Source organism: Natator depressus, chromosome 14 (genome assembly GCF_965152275.1).
Source record: "Natator depressus isolate rNatDep1 chromosome 14, rNatDep2.hap1, whole genome shotgun sequence".
NCBI classification, from domain to species: domain Eukaryota; kingdom Metazoa; phylum Chordata; order Testudines; family Cheloniidae; genus Natator; species Natator depressus.
Window position 1 is genome coordinate 28,609,814 of NC_134247.1, and position 21,911 is coordinate 28,631,724.

General features: G+C 46.9%; 1 long non-coding RNA gene across 1 annotated transcript in view; it reads left to right on the plus strand.

The window, feature by feature from the left end:
* The first annotated feature begins 3,981 nt into the window (after positions 1 to 3,981).
* LOC141999012 (uncharacterized) overlaps positions 3,982 to 21,911 on the plus strand; it is a 44,306-nt gene continuing 26,376 nt past the window's right edge. Inside the window, exon 1 of the long non-coding RNA XR_012641938.1 lies at positions 3,982 to 3,999. This is a non-coding gene — a long non-coding RNA (uncharacterized LOC141999012). The remainder of the gene's footprint in view (positions 4,000 to 21,911) is intronic.

The following is a 21,911-nucleotide window of genomic DNA, read 5'->3' on the forward strand; positions in this document are numbered from 1 at the left end:
AAGATTCTCACCCTAAGAGATGATACAAGCAGGCTGCAGATTCTTAAGGGGCAAGCTGCACTTGCTTTACAGCTTGGAATCCCCAGGTGTTCCATTCAAAGGCTAAAAATCCCTTTAGACTGGGTCCAGCACTTCTCCCAGTTCAGTCTTTGTTTCTCAGGTGTTTCCAGGAGGCTTCTTGTGTGGGGAGTGAAGAACACCAGATGATTATGTAGCTTTTGCATATGGCAGGAACCCTTTGTTCCCAAAGCTTGGTTCCCAGACCGATCTGTGGAAAAACACTGATGTCCCAAGATGGAGTCTAGAGACGTATGGTCACATCACATGTCTTGCAGAGTCATAGCAGCCATTATTCACAGACTGTCTGTAGCATTCTCAGGAAGGCTTCCCAAGTAGGAGATAAGCTTCTACTAAGGCCTATTTGTTTTCTTAATGGCTCATTGTCCTGAATAGGCCCTTCCCCACCCACTACCTAAACTGAATACATCTTGTCTACTGGGTGGGGAAGGGTGTACCCAGGTGTAACTACATTTGAAATACAGATACATAGTCAATATTCATAACTTCACATACACGTCTACAAATAGGATAATCATATTCAGCAAATCATAACTTTTCCAATGACATCTCACATGACTTATCTTGCATAGAATGCATCATAATTATGTCATAATCAGAACATAATAATATCACTGCAAAGAATATGGGGCGCAGTGTCACAGAGTGCTCTGTCCAGTTCACTCACCCTGTCTAGCTATGCAGTGACCCCCACTGTAAGCAACATATACAAAGTGGTGGAACTCTTGACCCATTTAAAGTAACCAATTAATCTACTTTTTTGCTGATCTTAATTGAAAAGATCTCTATCACCTTGGCTTTTACCTGCTCACTAACCACATGTGATGTGAACCTTATTCTTTATGATCTGGGGGTCCCCCAAGAAAATTTACCTTAGAAATTCAGTACTGTGACAGGATTCCCAGGGTGCAGCCTGGGACCGTCGGATGGCTGTGCCGCCCCCAAACTCTCTCCAGCCTGGGCTGTCTCTCACAATGCCTTGCTAATGACCAGCAGCAACCCCTCCAGGTGCTGTTATCACTCAGCACAACCACATGTGGAGACCCCACACCCAGCTAGATTGCATGAATGCTCCCAGATCGACTCATGAATCACACAGAGAAAGGCACCAGAGACAAATCACCCCAGCTCCCAGCACTGTACCTCGGGAATATATCATCTAATTTATTAATTGGTTCACCACTTCACCGATGGAAAGTGGATATACACCAGCCTTTGATACTTGAGCAATTTACCATTCACTTCAGGCAAACTCACTGGTAAAGATAAACAGTAAAACAAATTTATTGACTATAAAAGATAGATTTTAAGTGGTATTAAGTGATAGGCAAAACGTCAGAGTTAGTTACCAAAAGAAATAAAATATAACCACACAGTCTAAACTCTCAACCCCATTAGACTGGGAAACATCTAGATCAGGCAGTTTACTCACCCCACTGGATATTGCAGTCCATTGTATATAGATTTCACCTTTGAAATCTGGGCCAGTCCCCATAGTTGGAGTCTCAAGTCTTCAGCATCCTTGTTGCTTGCAGTGTAGGTAGGTGAAGGGGAAAGTCTCAGCATGTGGCCACTGTGTTCTGTTTTATACCCTCAGACCCATGTGTTTGGGGAGCACAAATCCAGGCACGTCTGGGGACCTCGCTGAGTCTCCAGGGCCAGGCTGAGTAATTCCCCTGGTGTGGTCTCATGTAGGTGAGTCATTGAATTGTAACTCTCTTGCTGGACAATGGCTGGTGATTTCTGCTCAAAAGCACCCACCCGGGTGTTGGTTACCTCCCTTGTCATTGTCTCTGTAGAGTCAGTATCTCGGCTCCTCTCAAACCCACAGCATTTTTAGAGACAACTGTATAACACAATCTCATAACTTCATTATATATTTAGATGAAACAGTGACTTTCAGCAGCTCATAACCTTTCCCCGATACCTTACAAGGCATGCTTTATATGTAATATCACAACTATATACAGATGAGGAATATGAGGGCTACAGGGAGCTCCCCCAAGGTATAGCGTGTCACACCCAGCATTGCCCCTTACACATCTGTCAAGTAAGGATGGCGATGCTGATGAGTCCATGACTGCAAAGTGGTGATCCTACAGTCCAGTAGGGTGTAATAAAAATGTTTTCAGCTCAGTTAACATGCTGTGATGTCATTAACTGATTCCTCAACAAGCCACAGGCAGCCACAGAAAAGGCAGAATAAGTAGGCAAAGGAAAGCAAGATACTCTGTTACTGTCAGAGGGAGATGAGTGGTTCTAAAGTGGTGGTGTCAGGCCCAAGCTGATCTCCTTCAAGGTGGGACAACCTTGTCCACAATCAGTCAGGCCTTGTCTGCACGAGAACATTGCTCTGCCAAGTATTGTCAAAGTAAGCGATGCCACCCCTTTAATGTGGATGCACTTCTCTCATCTCAAGTTGCTTTATTTCAGTATATATGGTATATACAGAAAGGGGATTAACTACTGGGATGTAAGTCACCTTTATAGTGGTACAACGGAATCCACACTACGGCTTTCCCCACTCAAACTATTTCATTTTAAAATCACATCCCTAACTAAATTAGTGATACCATGACAACTTTCCAGTGCAGACCAGGCCTTGTCAGGCTGAGGCTGGGAAGCTGGAAACAGGGTCTTTTGACAGGCAAAGTTTCCCTTTCTCTCACAGAAGCAGGATTAGCTGAGGTAGAATGAGACAAGCAGGCAGGTGCTACATCTAGGTTGGCTAAGGTGCAGTATCAGAGCCTGAAAGACAGCCTTGATTGTCTAGACACCCAGAGACCCACAATTTAGAGCATAAGGTAAGAAACCCACAACGTATTGATGATGGACACCAACAAACAGAACAACAACAACAACAGAAAAAGCAAAACCTTCATCTCATCCCTTCCCTCTCTCTCACTATTCATGTCTTGTCATTGGCTGTCAAGATAATCATGGAAGAATCCAGGAGTCCTTCCCAAAACACTAGCAATGATTGAGACTTTGACTTGTCTGAGAAGTGTTCAGGTTGTGTATAGTCTGTAAACTGTCCGTGCACCTATCAATAGAATCCTCTTTATCCAAACATCCAGTAAAGGCATCTGAGGACATCAGGCTCGAACAGTGTGACCGGTCTAGGTAATAATGACTCCCCAAGTTGTCCTAGGAATTCCCATAGGCCTTAAACCACTACAGACTCTTTGCTAAAGCAGGCTCTGTTGCTGGGTAGCTTCCACTGTCACACGACCTCCTGTTTCTAGCACGGAGCAGTTCCCGAGTCGCCTGTATTCCAGGTTTGTAATATAACCACACACTATGGCCAGATTAGTTTGCAACACTGGAATCTCTTTTCAGTGCTGCGCTCACTCACATTTGCATGAGGAGTTGAACAAAGCAGTTATTACATTTAATTTTATCTACTAAGAAACATTTTTTAAAGTAGCAGAGAATGGATTCTGCTGCTAAATCTGCAGCCAAGAAACTGCAGAAAACATGTGGCCCTGTCAGTAGGGAACAATCTTTCTTTATCGGTGAAGTATGCTCAATTAATTTGGTCATGGAGTTCACTAGGCTTTGTAGTGAATACATGTATACAAAAGGAGAACAGCAGGCCCATGACTGCACAAGTATGTAACTCTACTGGTAGTAATCAGTAACTCAGACATCTCACTAAATGCTTTAGATCTGTGAATTAATGGTGTCATAAATATAAAGGGAAGGGTAAACACCTTTAAAATCCCTCCTGGCCAAAGGAAAAACCCTTTCACCTGTAAAGGGTTAAGAAGCTAGGATAACCTCGTGGGCACCTGACCAAAATGACCAATGAGGAGACAAGATACTTTCAAAAGCTGGAGGGAGGAAGAAACAAAGTCTCTCCTTTTCTGTCTGTGTGATGCTTTTGCTGGGGACAGAACAGGAATGGCGTCTTAGAACTTAGTAAGTACTCTAGTTAGATATGCGTTAGATTCTGTTTTCTTTAAATGGCTGAGAAAATAAGCTGAATGGAATGGATATTCCTGTTTTTGTGTCTTTTTGTAACTTAAGGTTTTGCCTAGAGGGATTCTCTATGTTTTGAATCTAATTACCCTGTAAGGTATTTACCATCCTGATTTTACAGAGGTGACTCTTTTACTTTTTCTTCTATTAAAATTCTTCTTTTAAGAACCTGATTGTTTTTTCATTGTTCTTAAGATCCAAGGGTTTGGGTCTGTGGTCACCTATGCAAATTGGTGAGGATTTGTATCAAGCCCTTCCCAGGAAAGGGGATGTAGGGTTTGGGGAGGATTTTTGGGGGAAAGACGTTTCCAAGCGGGCTCTTTCCCGGTTATATATCTGTTAGATGCTTGGTGGTGGCAGCAATAAAGTCCAAGGGCAAAAGGTAAAATAGTTTGTACCTTGGGGAAGTTTTAACCTAAGCTGGTAAAAATAAGCTTAGGGGGTTTTCATGCAGGTCCCCACATCTGTACCCTAGAGTTCAGAGTGGGGAGGGAACCTTGACAAATGGTAACTACAGGGAACAAAAAGGAGAACCCCAGTGTAATTATAGTGGCTATTTTATGCAGCATAAAATAAATCATGGAAGCTGTGACCGAGTGCCTGGTATGGGTCACCACTGAGAATGCCACCCCCGGGCAGACTGCAAGAAACAGGGCAGAGAGAGTCCCCAAAACAGGTGATTTATTCTATAATTAGATTCACCAAGCCAGTAACAAAAGAGCTTCTGTAGCTCCACGCTGGTTAACAAGAAGCCAAACCCAGTCCCCCTTAGGCATTCCAGCTCTTGGCTCCCATCCAGACAAACTGGCCTAATATAGAGAGAGGTTCCAGAAAACCCAGTTCAGCATATCTGAGGTTCTACCAATCCCAAAGGATCAATATATCTCTCAGATCTTACCCAAATATCAAGCTGTCTGCCAATACTTAGTCAACTAACTAAAGATTTATTAATAAAATAAAAGAATAGAGTTATAAATGGTTAAAGGATCATATACATACAGATGTTTGCAATGTCCTTAGATCAGGTTTATAGCAGTGATGGAGTATTCTGCTGGTTAGCAAAAGTCTCTCTTGTAACTTCCAAAAGAGTGGAAGGCTCTCAGTCCATAGTTCAAATTGCTCCTTTTAGTTGTAAATCCACAATCCAAAGAATTGGAGCAGGAATGAGGCAAAATGGAGATGTCTCAGGCAGAGCCATCCCGTCCATAGGATGGACCAGGGCAACCGCCCCGGGCTTTGGGGGGCCCCGCACTTCAGGGGGACACGGGGTCAAGGGAAGCCTGGGGGTTAGTGGGGAGCCTGGCACCGGCAGCAGTGAGCGACCCAGCCCCACCCCACCCCACTCTACTCTGCTCTGCCCCACTGGCTCCTGGCATCACTCAGGAGAGGGGACGGAAGCCGGAAAGAGGCGGGTGGGGACTTGAGGGAAGGGGTAGAGTGGGGGTAGGGCCTGGGGCAGAGTGGGGGGTGTTGTCCTGGGCTCCATACCCCCCTAGGGATGGCCCTGGTCTCGGGCGTCCTTTATAGCCTCTGCCATGTACATGGAAACTTACTCAAACAAAGCCCACAGCACTGTGCATGGAAAGTTACTGACCCAATATGGAGTCCAGGGTCACATGAGCATAGAAAGTTACTGGGAAAAGATGGAGTCTTAGTTCACATGGCCTCATCACATGTCTTTACATGCTTTGTTGACTCACAGGGACAGCCATTGCCCATATTCTTTCTGAGCCATCCACAGAAAAGGATTACTGGGTAGAATGAGTTTCTTCAATGGTCCATTGTGATAGTGGAGTGTCCTTAATGAGCCATCAATACATAGCTGTCTAGTCCTGATGTAAATCTGTCTAGGGTAGGGGGAAGTGATAATCCCCCAGAAACAAAACATGTTTGAGATACAAATACATACTTTCAGATACAAGGATGATACATCAGATACATCCGATGAAGTGAGCTGTAGCTCACGAAAGCTTATGCTCAAATAAATTTGTTAGTCTCTAAGGTGCCACAAGTACTCCCTTTCTCTGCTGAATGGATTCTTTGACTTTCTTGACCCCTCTGCTCCTGTGAGTGGATTTACACCAGCTTTCCCCAGACTAGTTTCCCTGCTGTCTCTCTGGTCTGCGCTGACTCTCACAGGCTTCTCCCCCTTCAGGACTCTGGGAAACATCCCCTTCAGCTCTTTCTGATACCATCATCTGTGGTTCCACTTGCTCAGGACCTTCCCACTGCAGATTCTCCTCGTTCCCACTCCCCATCCCATCACTTGCTGGGCCAGAGAGAGAGAATCCAGGCAGGAGTCACTCCCTGTGCCAGGGGGGAAAGGAACCTCAGAAAAGGGGATAGCAAAGAGGGAATGAACAAAAGTAACTCCTGGGGAGATCGAAAAATGATTAGATGAATCCTCCCCCAGCACTGCCCCAGAAGAGAAAAAGGAGGGGACCAATTCTGTCTCCACATCCAATCCAAACACTCAGAGAAAAAGGGTGTTATTGCCAGGTATCAGTCAGGGTGGGTGGAAAGCCATGATGTCGGCGATGAGGATATGACACCTGCTGGAGACAGTCCTGACCTGAGTGAGACAAGGTAGAACAAACCAAAATTACTTTTGGGGTGATATCAATCAATCAATCAATGAATCAGGAGATAAATTTCCTGCAAACCCTTTCTAGAGGAAATAAATGAATGAACCAATTCTTCCTCCTCATGCCATCCCTATATGGATGAAGGGAAGGGGTTACATGGTGTGACATTATCTGATTACAATATGACCATACAGAGCATTGTTGCAACCACTGTTATATATTTGCAGCAAATATTGTACAAAGGTTGTAAAGTGAGGTGTCCATAAAAGGTTATGATTTTCTGGTTATGATTATGCTATCTGTATGCATCTATCATTTTTGTATTTGAAGTTATAAGTATTGGCTCTATACCTGGATTTCAAATGTTTGCTCCTGAGGTACTGCCCACAAGGTAGATAGCCAGAACATCTTGGAGGGACTATTCAAATTAAGTGGCTCATCAAGAAACACGTGGGTGACAATGGACCATGGGAGACACCCATCTACACTGAGTGGACTGTCATGTAAACATGCTGTCTGGATTATAGGTAATGGCTTCCTGCAATGACTAGGCGAAATGCATGGACATGTGATTTGCCCATGTGACTCCAAACTCCATCTTGTTGCTGTAATCTTCCACAGTAAGAACAATGGATTTCCTTCCACATGGCAAAGACTATAAAAGGCCTGGAAACCCCTCCATTTTGCCTCTATCCTGCTCCAGCCTCTTTCCAGCATAAGCCTCCGGACTACAGACTTATGCTAATGGGAGCATTCTAACCAATGGACTGAAGTCCTTCCAATGATTTGGAAGCAACCAGAGACTTATCAAGCGAGCGGTTTATTCCATCACTGCTACAAGCCTGAAGCAAGAACTTTGCAATTATTGTATGTAATTGATTCCTTTAACCAATTTTAACTCTCACCTTTCTTTCTTTCTTTTTATGAATCCACTGTTTTTTGGTGTGATATAAGAACTGGAATGCCTGAGGAAACTGCCTTTATGTCTTCTTGTTAGCCAGTGTGGTGAAACAGAAGTTTACTTTTGTTGCTGCTTTGGTACATCCTATGGGGGATTAGGCACCAGTCTTGTGGGGGTATCTGCCCTATTTCTCAGCAGTTCATCCTGAATTTGGCATTCTCAGTTGCGACCTCCCCACTGGGGCACGTTTACACATGGTCAGACAAATTTTGGGAAAACCCATGAGTCACATCAGCCATGAGACTATAAAAACTGAGTCATTTTAGCCTACTCCTCACCTCTGTGAGTGTCTCTTAGGATCTCCCTTTCCTCATATCCCTGGAGATCAGGGACCCACGGCTCCTCCCCTGGTTCCAGCTGGAAATCACATTGGGTTTGGAAATTGGAAATCCTGTGTTAAGGAAACAAGTGTTGATCTTGTTCATTAAGGTCAGTGATCTTACTCCTTCCAGATCCATGATGAGAGTAGCCCTCCCAGAGGGGGTCATTTCTCTCTCCTCCCCACCCTATAGGGGCTATAAATCATACAAGATCCCATGGTGCACTAGTCTGGAGCCAGGCTTCATCCACTCCTACTAGGGAATGGTCCTAACTTATTCCCCTGGGGAGATGAGCAGAATTGCTACACAGTCTACGTATCTGGGGACAACTCAGTTTCCATCACTGCCAATTATGTTTCTGCTCCCCTCTGCCCCACACATACATGCACCCACATTCATCCCCAACACAGGCCTGAACAGGAAGCTATTACTTAGAGTGTGAGTGCTTTCTCATGCCCATGTGCTGTGCTCTTGTGTTTGGGACAACAGCTGCATCATCTCCATCTCATCTTCAGTCCTGCTTCTCACCACTGGAGTAACTTCTCTACAAACTGAAGCTTTGAACAAAGGACTGATGAACACATCCAAAGGTTGGATGGGTCTCAAAGGGACTTTACAAGCCAGCAAATTCACCAATGCTAAGAACCTGATATATGGACTCTGAAGTCATATGTATGTGTAAGGGGACTGTTGCCCCCTTACTAACATTCAGTGGGGGTGTTTTAGTTGCTAGCTCCCAGTACTAAAAAGGGGGAAGGGTCGATGGGGAATCAGGACCCTGAGACTGACAGTCCCCAGGAACAATGGGGAGAGGCCAATGCTCCAGGTCAGCCTGAATGACAGGGTGGGCAGGCTAATCAGGGAGTCAGGAGGCCAGGGAGGTGCCATCCTCCGTGTGAGCTGAATTTGCCTGGGTCAAACAGAGTGGGGCTGAGCTAAATTGAAAGCAGGGGGCCAAGCTAAGCTGTGGAGCAGAGCTGGGCCAGATCCAGAGGGACCAGAAAAGCAGCCCAGAGAGAGCAGACCCTGTCCTGGGAGCAGAGCAGCAGCAGTGCAGAGACAGAGTGGTGCAGCTGGGGATGGAGCAGTCCGGAGCTGGGTGCGGTGAGCAGCTGGGGAGAGCGAGGGGGACCCTGGGCAGCGGGCCCAGCACAGGGAGACGCCTCAGCCAAGAGGCTTTGCAGGCCAGGCTTGGATCTTAACCCTGACAGGGCGGGGGCGACACTGGGCAGAAGGGTCCTACCACTTAGAGCGTGTGGCCACCACCAGAGTGAGTATCCAACCCACAGCATCCCTGCAGCACAGCCAGGGCCTGAGAAGAAGGCCTGGGACTTACAAGGAACAGACTGTGAAGTGCCCTGACATTCCAGAGACGCTATTTGTGATGTTCCCTGCCCCAGAGCGGGCTGATGTTTCCTTTAACCTTTCCCATTTTTCCTTATTCTTTTTAAAATTAATTGTTGATTAAATAACTTGCATTTGCTTTAACTTGTATGTAATTGTCAGTGGTCAGAGAAGTGCCCAGTGCAGAGAGAGTGCCCTGGAGTGGGGACACCCTAGCCCCTGTCCAAGGTGACCACAGCAGGGTTGGGGGTCGAGCCCCCCAGGAATCCTGGGCCCAGCCTTGTTGGGGTTACGAGGACTCTGCCAGACAGGAGAATGGAAGAGGAGCCCTCAAGGGCAGGGAGGCCACTGGGTAAAGGATGTGGGAGTGAGGACTCAGATACTTTCGCTAGCCCACTTCACCGGGGTAGTGCAGAAGCCAGGAAAGTTCCCCACAATAGCGGGACTATTACCCCGCTTACATATGTATCCGATTGCTTTGACCATTTTAACATGTTTGTCTGATGGTTTAATTATTAATATAATTGATATTTCCATGTAGCATCACAATAAGTGGCCTACCTTTCCACTTGCTTTCTTGACCAGACAACGCAAATATAAATCAATAATCTACAACAGATTATGAAAGAATAGTTAAAATTTAAAAAAATATTTGATGAATCGATCCAGTCACCATCCATGTTTACTGCTATTTAAATTTACCTCATCACCCAGCCAGCTTCTTGGCATCAGACCACGAAATGAAGTGTCATACAAACTGATTTTTCTCACTTTGACCTCCAGTCCCCCTGTAACCTTGTGGGTCTGCACAAATGTTATTAGAAAAGAAATGTAACACACATTACACACATACTCTGTTTTACCATTGGGTATGCTGTCAATTTTACATTAAAACTTTTACCATGCTTCATAAATAGAAGTATGTTAACAAATTGGTTAAAAAAAACTGTGGGAGGCAACCATTCTTTGTCTGCCCCAATCTCCATGGGCATGTCATCAGCATCACTTGGATGACTGCTTGCAACTTCTTCCACAACACACTCCTCTTCTTCTGTGTCTGTGACCTCCACATTTATCAATCTGCTGTCATGAGGCTTCTGAGATACACTGCAGGAGCGGGGGGCTGGAGGGCTACCAGTGGCCAGCCAGCAGTCAACCCCTGGGGCCATGGGAGCAGCAAGCCCTGGGGCCACCAGAGCTGCAACCTCTGAGACCGCTGGAGCAGCTGGCCAGTGATCAACCCTGGCTGCCAGAGCAGTGGTCCCCAGGCCACCAAAGCAGCAGTCAGTGGTCAGTCCCAGGGTCACTGGAGCAGATGGTTGGAGGTCAGCCTTGGGCCACCAGAGCAGCTGCTCCAGGGCTGAAGCAGCAGCTGGGGTTGGGTCAGTCCCCCTGAGGCAGGAGCAGTGGTGGTCAGCCCCTGCAGCAGGAGCAGTGGCAGGGCTGGAGAAGTTTGCCAGAGGTCAGCCTCCTGCAGCACTCCCATTGTTAGTGTGTCCCGTCCCGTTCTTCACCCCCCCTCCCAACCTCCCCAGGAATTTTTAGTAAAAGTCAGATATAGATCATGGGCAATAGATAAAAATTCATGGAAGCCCATGACCTGTCTCTGACTTTTACTAAAAATACTTGTGACAGAATCTTAACCTTAAATATTATGGACCAAAGACTTTGTTGATTGCTCCCCTCACACCCATGAAGAGGAGATGGACCCAAATACTCGTCCCATCAGTTTGAACTCTGGGGAAGGGAATAAAAATGCCTGACCATCACAACTTCCTGCCCTTGGATTACGGGATGGCAAAAGGCAGAAGAGGCAAGTTGTGACATAATACAAAAGAGAGAACACACAGATGTTAATAACCGCTACCAGTAGCACACTGTGCAGGCAACGTTACACCGGCAGGGTGAGGAGCAACACGTAGCCCTGGGAGCGGGACGACAGAACTTGAGGGTTTTTTTTCCCCATAGCCCAGTGATGAATTAATTTGACACAACAAATAGCCAGCAGAACCTGGTGACACAGCACCATAGGTGTAACGAGGCGGGGGGGGGAGTGCAGGGGGGCACTGCTTTCGCAAACAGAGGCTTGGGGTGGGGTGTCACCCAGGATCACATGCCACTTCCCTCCCCGCATTTCTGTGAGCTGCCCTGCAGGGCTTGTTCATCTCAGCTTGCCTGGGAGGGGGGTCTCTGTCCTTCCCACGCTGCGCCTGCCCCCCCGCATGTTTTGGCTTGAGGGGAGTGGCAGGGCAGGACAGAGCAGCTTTTCCCCTGAACTCTGGGTTGCTGTCTCAGAAGCTGGACACTGCCTCCTAGATCCTAGTGCCCACTTATTTCCTGTACCAGTGAGGGGGAGGGGGTAAGAGATAGTGGGATAGAGCAGGGGGAAGAGAAGGGAATGGGATGGGGCAGGAGACAGTGGGGAGAGGGGGAAGAGAAGGGGATATAACAGTGCTGCCTTTGGTGGGACACTACTGAGAGTATCAATTCAGGACAAATTGCTTAGAGCAGGGCAGTCACAGCCCAAGTCTGGGTATCCTTTATTATTAAGTCCCACCAAACCAGCCAAACAGAGAGGACTTCAGTTTTACTCCACTGGCTAACCAGAAGTCATACACACAATTCCCTCAGATACTCTAGTTCCCTTGTATCACCACCACCACCACTCCTTATGGGGATGAATGGTTATGAAAACCAATACCCCTGTAAAAGAAAAAAGGTTTTCCCGATCCCGAAGGACCAAGCCCCAGACCTAGGTCAATACACCAGTTAGATCTTTCCCACAAATCACGCTGTTGCCAATCCTTTAGGATCTAAAATCTAAAGGTTTCTTCATAAAAAGAAAGAAATATAGATGAGAGCTAAAATTGGTTATATGGAATCAATTACATATAGTAATGGCAAAATTCTTGGTTCAGGCTTGTAGCAGTGATGGAATAAACTGCAGGTTCAAATCAAATCTCTGGAGTACATCCACAACTTGGATGGGTCATTCAGTCCTTTGTTCAAAGCTTCAGTTTGTAGCAAAGTTCCTCCAATAAGAAGCAGGATTGAAGACAAAATGGAGGGGTTTCCAGGGCCTTTTATATCTTCTGCCATGTGGAAGGACATCCCTTTGTTCTTACTGTGGAAAATCACAGTAGCAAGGTGGAGTTTGGAGTCACATGGGCAAGTCACATGTCAATGCATGACTCAGTTCTTTACAGGTAGAGCAGCCATTGCTCACATGCTACCTTGAACGTTCCCAGGAATCATATGTGGATTGGAGTCTCCTAAGGTCCATTGTCAGTTAAGTGTTTCTTGATTGGGCACTTAATCTGAAGAGTCTCTTCACAATAAGTTGGCCAAATGCTTTACTGGTGCTACTTAGAATCAAACACATTGAGATACAAGTATATAGCCCATATTCATAACTTCAAATACAAAAATGATACATACATACAGACAACATAATTATAACCAGCAAATTACAGCCTTTTCATAGACACCTTACTGGACCTCCTTTGTACAAGATTTGGTTCAACTATAGGACCTTGGATACAACAATGATCTATACGGTCACAGTTCATGTCAATAACGTCACAGGGAACAGGGGAGAAAGAGTGAAGGGGAGGGAATGGGGAAGAGAAGGGGATGGGATGGGGCAGGAGACCAGAAATGTTCAGAGCTCAAGGGTTTACTTCCCTGAAGTATCAAATTCCACAACCATTGGCCAAAGGTGCTGCCCCCCATCCACCTTTCCAAATTGGTTGGTGTACCCTTTCCCTCCTGCTCCATTACAGCCTTCCTTCCTCTGTTGCTCAAGATGTCGCTACGTTGGTTTAAAAAATGCAGCTTGTTGCCGGGCAGGCCTGGTTATTGTAGTAGCAGATGCAGAAAGAGGAGAAGCAACAGGAAAAGTCCTTTGGCTCACAGTATGATCAGAGCCCTAAGCTTTTGGCTCCCTTTACGTTTTCAACCACACCCTATTTTATGACATTAATGGCACAAATGAGGCTACAGAGCTATTTTGTAATGCACAGAAGATAACGTATTTTGGGCTACAGTGTAAACACCTTGGGTTCAGGCCAGTTACTGCAAAAGTATATGTCGCAGTGCTCTTTGTGCTTAAAAAAAGAATTTAAGGCACAGGGACTGCTGTTTTGGGCACATACATTACAAGACAATGCAGTCTGAGGTAAGGATAGTCACGTCTAGTGGTTGGAGCAGTGGTGGTCAGGCCTTGTGGTCAAAGCCAAGGGTCAGAGCTGGAATCAGAAGTCAAGAGCAGTGTTGGAACAAGGCAAGGGCTGGGCTGGTAGCTAGGCTGGAGACGGACTAGGGAAAGACAGGAGCAAGAGCAGGAATAGAGCAGACTGAGGTCTGTAGAATCAGTCACCACTATCAGGCAGAGGTGAGTTCCAAACCATGAAACGATGTTGACCAGGCTGAACTGCTGTTTCTCCTGTGTGCCTCATACACCTGTTCTGAGAGTTACCAGACCAGCTACCGGCCTGTGGATTGGCTGGAGCCTAGCACAGGAATGACTCATCCCCTCATATGGTTTAGTTAGGGTCTAGTTCAGGGATGGCTCATCGCCTCACACCTGGGTTGCAAAGCAGGTGGTGTTTCCCTTTCACTTCTGCTCCAGGTGGGTGGAGGCAGCTGTAGCCCCAGCCCCAGAGCAGCCTGGATAACTTCCCATTCTGCCCACTGCCCTTGTGAACAAGACCCTTCTCTTACTTTTGGGGACTCACTACAGGCTAACATCCTCTGGGGCAGTGGTTCTGAACCATGGAGCAGTATAAACAAGACATTATCTGTATGAAATTTTAGTTGTACTAATATCACTAGTGCTTTTTAAATAGCCTGTTGTAAAATGAAGCAAATATCTAGATGAGTTGATGTATCCCCTGGAAGACCTCTGCATACCCATAGGGGTACAAGGACCCCTGGATGAGAACCACCTCTGTAGGGTAAGGACTGCCTGGACAGCCTGTTACTATCCTGCCCTCTGCTCACAAGGGAGAACATGGACAAGTGAAAGGACACCATGGGTGGAATGTGAAGCATCCCCTGCCCTGCCCCCACTCGCTGATCTCATCTCTCCCCCCCCCCCCCCGCCTCCTGTAGCCCTAGCTGGGGCAGAGGGGTGGGGGCTAAGAGCTCGCCCCCCCATGGCCCCGGCAAGGGGTGGGAGGGGCCTGAGAGTCACCCCACACATGACCCCACCCCATTCTGCCCCTTCCCCCACAACACTCCCCGTTCTTCCACTATCTTTGTGGCCCCATCCTCATTCTGCCCCCATTCCGCCTCTTCCCTCTGAGGCCCCACCCCGCTCTCTCCTTTCCACCCTCTCCCCCTGCTGTGGCCCCAAGACTGGAACAACTTGGTGACCCCGCCACAGCTCCTCCAGCCCTGGAGCTGTGGCGGGGGGACATTTTTCCCGGGGGCCCAAATTGGCCAAGGCCTGCATGGGCCTCTGCCATTATCCACCACTGCCCCCCACCCCCATCCCAATGGCTTGAGGTTTGGGGAGGCTTAGCTTCCCCCAGTCTCCTTTACATGCCACCTATGAAAGACACACAGACAGGGCCAGCCTTAGGGGTGGGGAATCTGGGTGCTTGCCCAGGGTGCTGTAGTCAGGAGGCACCATGGTACAGAGGCAAGGGGCTTGGGCTCCCCATTGCTTCCTGAGGGGTGGAGCCCGGTGTGGCAGGAGCTTCCACTTCCCTGCTCCAGAGCGGAGACCCTATCTGGTTTCCCAGCCCAGCTTCTAGTCCCACCTTTGCACTGTGCGAGATACCGGGCTCTCCCCGCACCCTGTGTGACTGTCCCAGCCAGCCGTTCCTCCTTCCATGGGCAGCCTGAATGAAAGCGATGCCACCCAATGGAAGGTGAGTGTGGCATCTCAACCAGCCAGTGGGAGCTGGAAGTTGCCAGGGTTTGGAAGGGAAGGAAGCTAAAACTGCAGGGCAAAGAGACCAGTAAGCCTGGGGGTGGGGGATCCTGACCCCATGCCCCTGTTCTCAGGGGACCCCTCCCTGTGCTCCCATCTCCCAGCCCCCCAAGGGGGCCTCTATTTGTCCCCAGGTCCCAGGCCGCCCCTCCCTCTGCCCCCCAGGTCCCAGCCTCCCAGTTCTCAGGGTCCCCCCCCATTCTCCCCAGTTCTCAGGATGTTCCCCGGGTCTTTGAGGTCCCCCTCCCGCATGCCACACACTGACCTCCCAGTTCTGCATGCTCCTCAGCTCTCACCACCCACCCTAGCTACCTCCAGTGTGCTGGACCATTTGCATTTTAACCTCCCCTCCCCCAGTAACCCACCTTCCCTGGGACTGGGGAGGGGCACTCGAATATTAGGGATGCTCAGTATTGGGGCGTGGGAGAGATCTGCCTTTCTGGAGCCCCCCACCCTGCCCCTCATCCCCACACCTCTGAGACTCTTATCTGTATTCCTCTGGTTCCCTCTCCCCTTTCTGGGGCTCTCAGGTCACCATGCCCCCCTGCCACCACAACCCCCTGGTGCCCTCCTGTCAGTGCACCTCCCCTTGGGCTGCTGACCCTCTGGGGCTCTGGCAGAGAAGCTGGATGCCGTGATGAGTGGGAGAGGTTGGGAGGTGCAGGAGAAGTACAACTGACACAGGAAAGAAAGGACAGCAGCAGAATACGGACCCTGGACTTCAGAAAAGCAGACTTTGATTCCCTCAGGGAACTGATGGGCAGGATCCCGTGGGAGAATAACATGAGGGGGAAAAGAGTCCAGGAGAGCTGGCTGTATTTTAAAGAATCCTTATTGAGGTTACAGGGACAAACTATCCCGCTGTGTAGAAAGAATAGTAAATATGGCAGGCGACCAGCTTGGCTTAACAGTGAAATCCTTGCTGATCTTGAACACAAAAAAGAAGCTTACAAGAAGTGGAAGATTGGACAAATGACCAGGAAAGAGTATAAAAATATTGCTCAGGGATGCAGGAGTGAAATCAGGAAGGCCAAATCACACCTGGAGTTGCAGCTAGCAAGAGATGTTAAGAGTAACAAGAAGGGTTTCTTCAGGTATGTTAGCAACAAGAAGAAAGTCAAGGAAAGTGTGGGCCCCTTACTGAATGAGGGAGGCAACCTAGTGACAGAGGATGCTTTCTTTGCCTCTGTCTTCACGAACAAGGTCAGTTCCCAGACTACTGCACTGGGCAGCACAGCATGGGGAGGAGGTGACCAGCCCTCTGTGGAGAAAGAAGTGGTTCGGGACTATTTAGAAAAGCTGGACGTGCACAAGTCCATGGGGCCGGATGCGCTGCATCCGAGAATGCTAAAGGAGTTGGTGGATGTGATTGCAGAGCCATTGGCCATTATCTTTGAAAACTCATGGTGATCCGGGGAAGTCCCGGATGATTGGAAAAGGCTAATGTAGTGCCCATCTTTAAAAAAGGGAAGAAGGAGGATCCTGGGAACTACAGGCCAGTCAGCCCCACCTCAGTCCCTGGAAAAATCATCGAGCAGGTCCTCAAGGAATCAATTCTGAAGCACTTAGAGGAGAGGAAAGTGATCAGGAACAGTCAGCATGGATTCACCAAGGGCAAGTCATGCCTGACTAATCTAATTGCCTTCTATGACAAGATAACTGTCTCTGTGGATGAGGGGAAAGCAGTGGATGTGTTGTTCCTTGACTTTAGCAAAGCTTTTGACACGGTCTCCCACAGTATTCTTGCCAGCAAAGTTAAAGAAGTATGGGCTGGATGGATGGACTATAAGGTGGATAGAAAGTTGGCTAGATTGTCAGGCTCAACGGGTAGTGATCAATGGCTCCATGTCTAGTTGGCAGCCGGTATCAAGTGGAGTGCCCCAAGGGTCGGGCCTCGGGCTGGTTTTGTTCAATATCTTCATAAATGATCTGGAGGATGGTGTGGATTGCACCCTCAGCAAGTTTGCAGATGACACTAAACTGGGAGGAGAGGTAGATACGCTGGAGGGTAGGGATCGGATACTGAGGGACCTAGACAAATTGGAGGATTGGGCCAAAAGAAATCTGATGAGGTTCAACAAGGCCAAGTGCAGAGTCCTGCACTTAGGACGGAAGAATCCCATGCACCGCTACAGACTAGGGACCGAATGGCTCGGCAGCAGTTCTGCAGAAAAGGACCTAGGGGTTACAGTGGACGAGAAGCTGGATATGAGTCAACACTGTGCGCTTGTTGCCAAGAAGGCCAATGGCATTTTGGGATGTATAGGTAGGGGCATTGCCAGCAGATCGAGGGACGTGATCGTTCCCCTCTATTCGACATTGGTGAGGCCTCATCTGGAGTACTGTGTCCAGTTTTGGGCCCCACACTACAAGAAGGATGTGGAAAAATTGGAAAGAGTCCAGAGGAGGGCAACAAAAATGATTAGGGGACTGGAACACATGACTTATGAGGAGAGGCTGAGGGAACTGGGATTGTTTAGTCTGCGGAAGAGAAGAATGAGGGGAGATTTGATAGCTGCTTTCAACTACCTGAAAGGGGGTTCCAAAGAGGATGGGCCTAGACTGTTCTCAGTGGTAGCTGATGACAGAACAAGGAGTAATGGTCTCAAGTTGCAGTGGGGGAGGTTTAGGTTGGATATTAGGAAAAACTTTTTCACTAGGAGGGTGGTGAAACACTGGAATGCGTTACCTAAGGAGGTGGTGGAATCTCCTTCCTTAGATATTTTTAAGGTCAGGCTTGACAAAGCCCTGGCTGGGATGATTTAGTTGGGGATTGGTCCTGCTTTGAGCAGGGAGTTGGACTAGATGACCTCCTGAGGTCCCTTCCAACCCTGATATTCTATGATTCTATGAACTCTGCCCCAGAGCCCGCTCACCCTGTCAGTGAGGGCAGACTGCCTACTACATTGTCATAAATATAAAGGGAAAGATAACAACCTTTATGTATGCAGTAACATAAAATCCCTCCTGGCCAGAGGTACAGAATCACTTACTTGTAAGGGGTTAATCAGTTCAATTAACCTAGTTGGTACCTGACCAGAAGGACCAATGGCGAAAGAAGATACTTTCAAATCTGGGGGAAGGTTTTGTTTGTGTTCTCTTTGTTGGTTCCCTCTCGGGAGGGGAAAGAGAACCAAACCAAAGAGAGAGACCAAGCAGGTAACCCAGCTCCTAAAAAGATCCTGAAATGATACATCTAAAATTACAGAAATTGTAAGTAATAGGAAGGAAATGTGTTAGGTTATCTTTTGTTTTAGCCTGTGAATTTTCCCTGTGCTAAGTGGCAATTTTATTCCTGTTCTTTAACTGGAAAGCAGAGTCAGAGGGGAATCCTCTGTGTTTTAAATCTTTTTATTTATCCTGTAAAGCTATCTTCCATCCTGATTTTGCAGGTGTGATTCTTTTACTTTTTTTTTTTTAAATAAAATTCTTCTTTTAAGAACCTGATTGATTTTCAGTGTCCTAAAAACCAGGGATTTGGTCTGTGCTTACTTTGTTAACCTATTGGTTGATATATTATTCTCAAGCTCCTGCCCCCAGAAAACGGGGTGAAGGGTCTTAGGGGGATATTTTTTTAGGGGTTGGGGATAGGACTTCAAGTGGACCCTCCCTGAATGTTTGTTTAAATCACTTGGTGGTGGCAGCAATACCATCCAAGGACAAGGAAAGGAATTTGTGCCTTGGGGAAGTTTTTAACCTAAGCTGGTGGAATATAAGCTTAGGGGGTGCAGGTCCCCACATCTGTACCCCAGAGTTCAGAGTGGGGAGGGAACCCTGACATACATTATCTTGTCTGTCCTGCTCAACGAGCAGATGAGGGGGTCCCTGTAGCACTGGCTGGGGAGGACAAAGTGACTGCTGTGGGGTTTCCTAGGATGCCCATCACTGTGGCATCCAGATGTGAGTCACTGCAGGGCAGGGCCGGCCCTATGGGTGAATGACATGCTCGGGGGGTGCCATGGTCAAAAGGCAAGAAGTGGGGCGGAATTAGAGTGCGAGGTCATGGAAGAGAACTTGGGCCAATGGGGCGGGAGGCAGCAGGGGCCGGGGCAATGGGCAGGGGAGGCAATGGGGAGGCAGCAGGGGCCAGGCAGCCAAAATACAAGTTTTCCGAGGGCGCTATATTCCCTAAGGCTGGCCGTGCACACAGGAAAGGATGTTGGTCACAATGCAGAGGAGAACATTGTGACACTATGTTCATAGGGAGCAACTCAGCCTAGTCATTTCCTGCAGCCTGTAAGGAACACAGGATACTGGGAGTCCCTTTCTCTAACCTAAATGGCAGGTCCTGCCCACCCCATTTCACCCACCAAGACAGGGAGAACAGTTTCCACCTACTCATTTTTGTAAGCCCACCAGCACAGCCGTGTAGGCATGCAGCACTTTGGGCATGTTGTGCCACAGGTCCACTGGTTTGAAATGTGCCCTGTGTTATGTTAAATCAATAGGGATTTTACCATGTATAACTCAGCTGAAAAATGTCACTTGGGTACAGCTTCTTCCCAAATAATGTCAATTATTAATAAAATCCTAACACAAACACCCTGCATTCATTTCCTTGGTTACGGGTCATTCATTTTCTACCACTACCCTCTGACATCTGAGCACATTATATCCCTGACTACTTGGGGCACCTTGTAGAAGTCCTCTCTCTGGCTATTCATAGCATACAGAAAGTCCCTGCCCTCCCCATCTCCCTCCCAGCCATCAGTGAGAATCTCCCCCATGCTCTCAAGGATGTTCTGCAAAACACAGCAAGTACCTCTCACATGAGGCAGACATTGCTCATCAGCCTCCAGCCTTCTCAGAAGGCTCCTCCTCCTTCCCTTCAGTCTGCGAAATGCCCACTCCACTGCAAATCAGCAGCTATGTAGGGCCTAGCCCAACAGCTCCCTTCTCCTGACATCCAAGTGTCCAGGAAAATGGTTCATAAGCAAGGCTACGATTATGTCACAGAGGTCATGGAAGCTGTAACTTCCATTGACCTCCATGACATTTTCTGCCCTGGGATTGGAGCTCCCAGCCAGACCCGCCCTTGCAGATCCCAGCCAACCTGGTCGGGGGGACCCTGCAGTTGCCAGCTGCCCAGGCGACTAATTAGATGGAATTACACAGTAATTCATTGGAATTATGAATTAATGGCTTCTCATCTGACTAGCTCAGGAACACCAAATCAAAAGATGGAATTATTGATTATGGTTATTAATGAGACTGCACTCAGGCAGTAACCACATAAAAATTTACTAAGGATTCTTCTCCACCCATCCTAAACAATGTTGTAAAATAAACCACTGTACGTGGCTTTCAATAAAGAAGAGTTTATTTAAGTAATCAGAAATGACAGAAGAAACCAATAAACAATCAAATCAATAAGGATTATGCAAATGAGATACACCAGATGAAAATGGTAAATAAAATAAGTAAAGCAATTTACCTATTCTTAAAATAACCTCTTAATTAAATATGACATTCTAAAATAGAAAGCAAGTATTAAATGGACTAGTGTTATAAAACTGAGTATAAAGTTAAAAAAGCTATGGGGATTAACCACAATGGTATGCACTTAATTATTTAGGATACTAAAAAAATCCAGAGGTTGTTTATCCTAATTCAGTTTAACTAGTAGCTAAGCATTATTGATGGAATTAAACAGCTAAACTTAAAGAAACAGTATCAGATAACCAAGTATAAATTCAGTATAATAACTGGTATACAACAAGGAGATTCAACTTGCTACTAAAACTTTTAAACTAAAAATGAATTTGGACAAAACTAGATAAATTGGATAGGATGCAAGAAGTGAAAGTAGTGACAACTTAACAAAATCTAGTAAAACTCTTACTATTTCTCTTACTTCTATCTTATGAAGGTAGCATTGTGAAGCTAACAATTCACAATTATATAATTATTACAGTTGAAAATTCAGCATTGTTTAGACGTGTTTAGCTGGAAAATAATTACAATGAATCCTGCACAAGCTGTGGTACAAGAATCACCCAAAGGGATTATTATACAACAGTTCAGAGCCAAGAGGATTAACTCTGATTTGGTGGAGTTAATAGGCAAGTTTACAAGCGTGAAAGTTCGAAAAGCAGTTTAATTAATCAAACGGTAATTCAATTTAACGAGACAAGGTGGATGAAATAATATTTTTTGTTGGGAAAGCTTTCAAGCTTGTCTCTCTCACCAACAGAAGTGGGCCCAGTAAAAGCTATTATCTCACCCACCTTGTCTCTCTAAGATCCAGGGACCCACATGGCTATGACAACACTTTAATTCAAATTAAAGTTAATCAAGACGGTTGAGGGAGTGTTCTTAGCTCTCTCCTGCCAACAAACAGCAGCTACCCTGGGTGCCTTACAGTGGCAAGGCGTTAGAGGCACAGCTGCGCAGTGTAGACATAGCCTTAGTCTACTTTAAGGCTCTATTTCTTTTTCCAATTTCTAGTTGATTCATTTCCTTTTTACTATTTTTAACTGGGATATTTTTCATAGTTGGATGGAAGTTGATAGGTTTATATGACTTTGGTATTTTCCAAGTAAGAGTTCCTACCAGTCCAAAAGTCTGGTTTTATGGAATAGAGCTGAACTCCAGTGGATTAGGTATTCTAGGAAAACACGCTCCAAGACTAATGTCTATCTTCCTTCCAAGCACACAAAGTACCTGTTGAATTTTAGCAATGGGCACTGATTTCCTATTTTTTT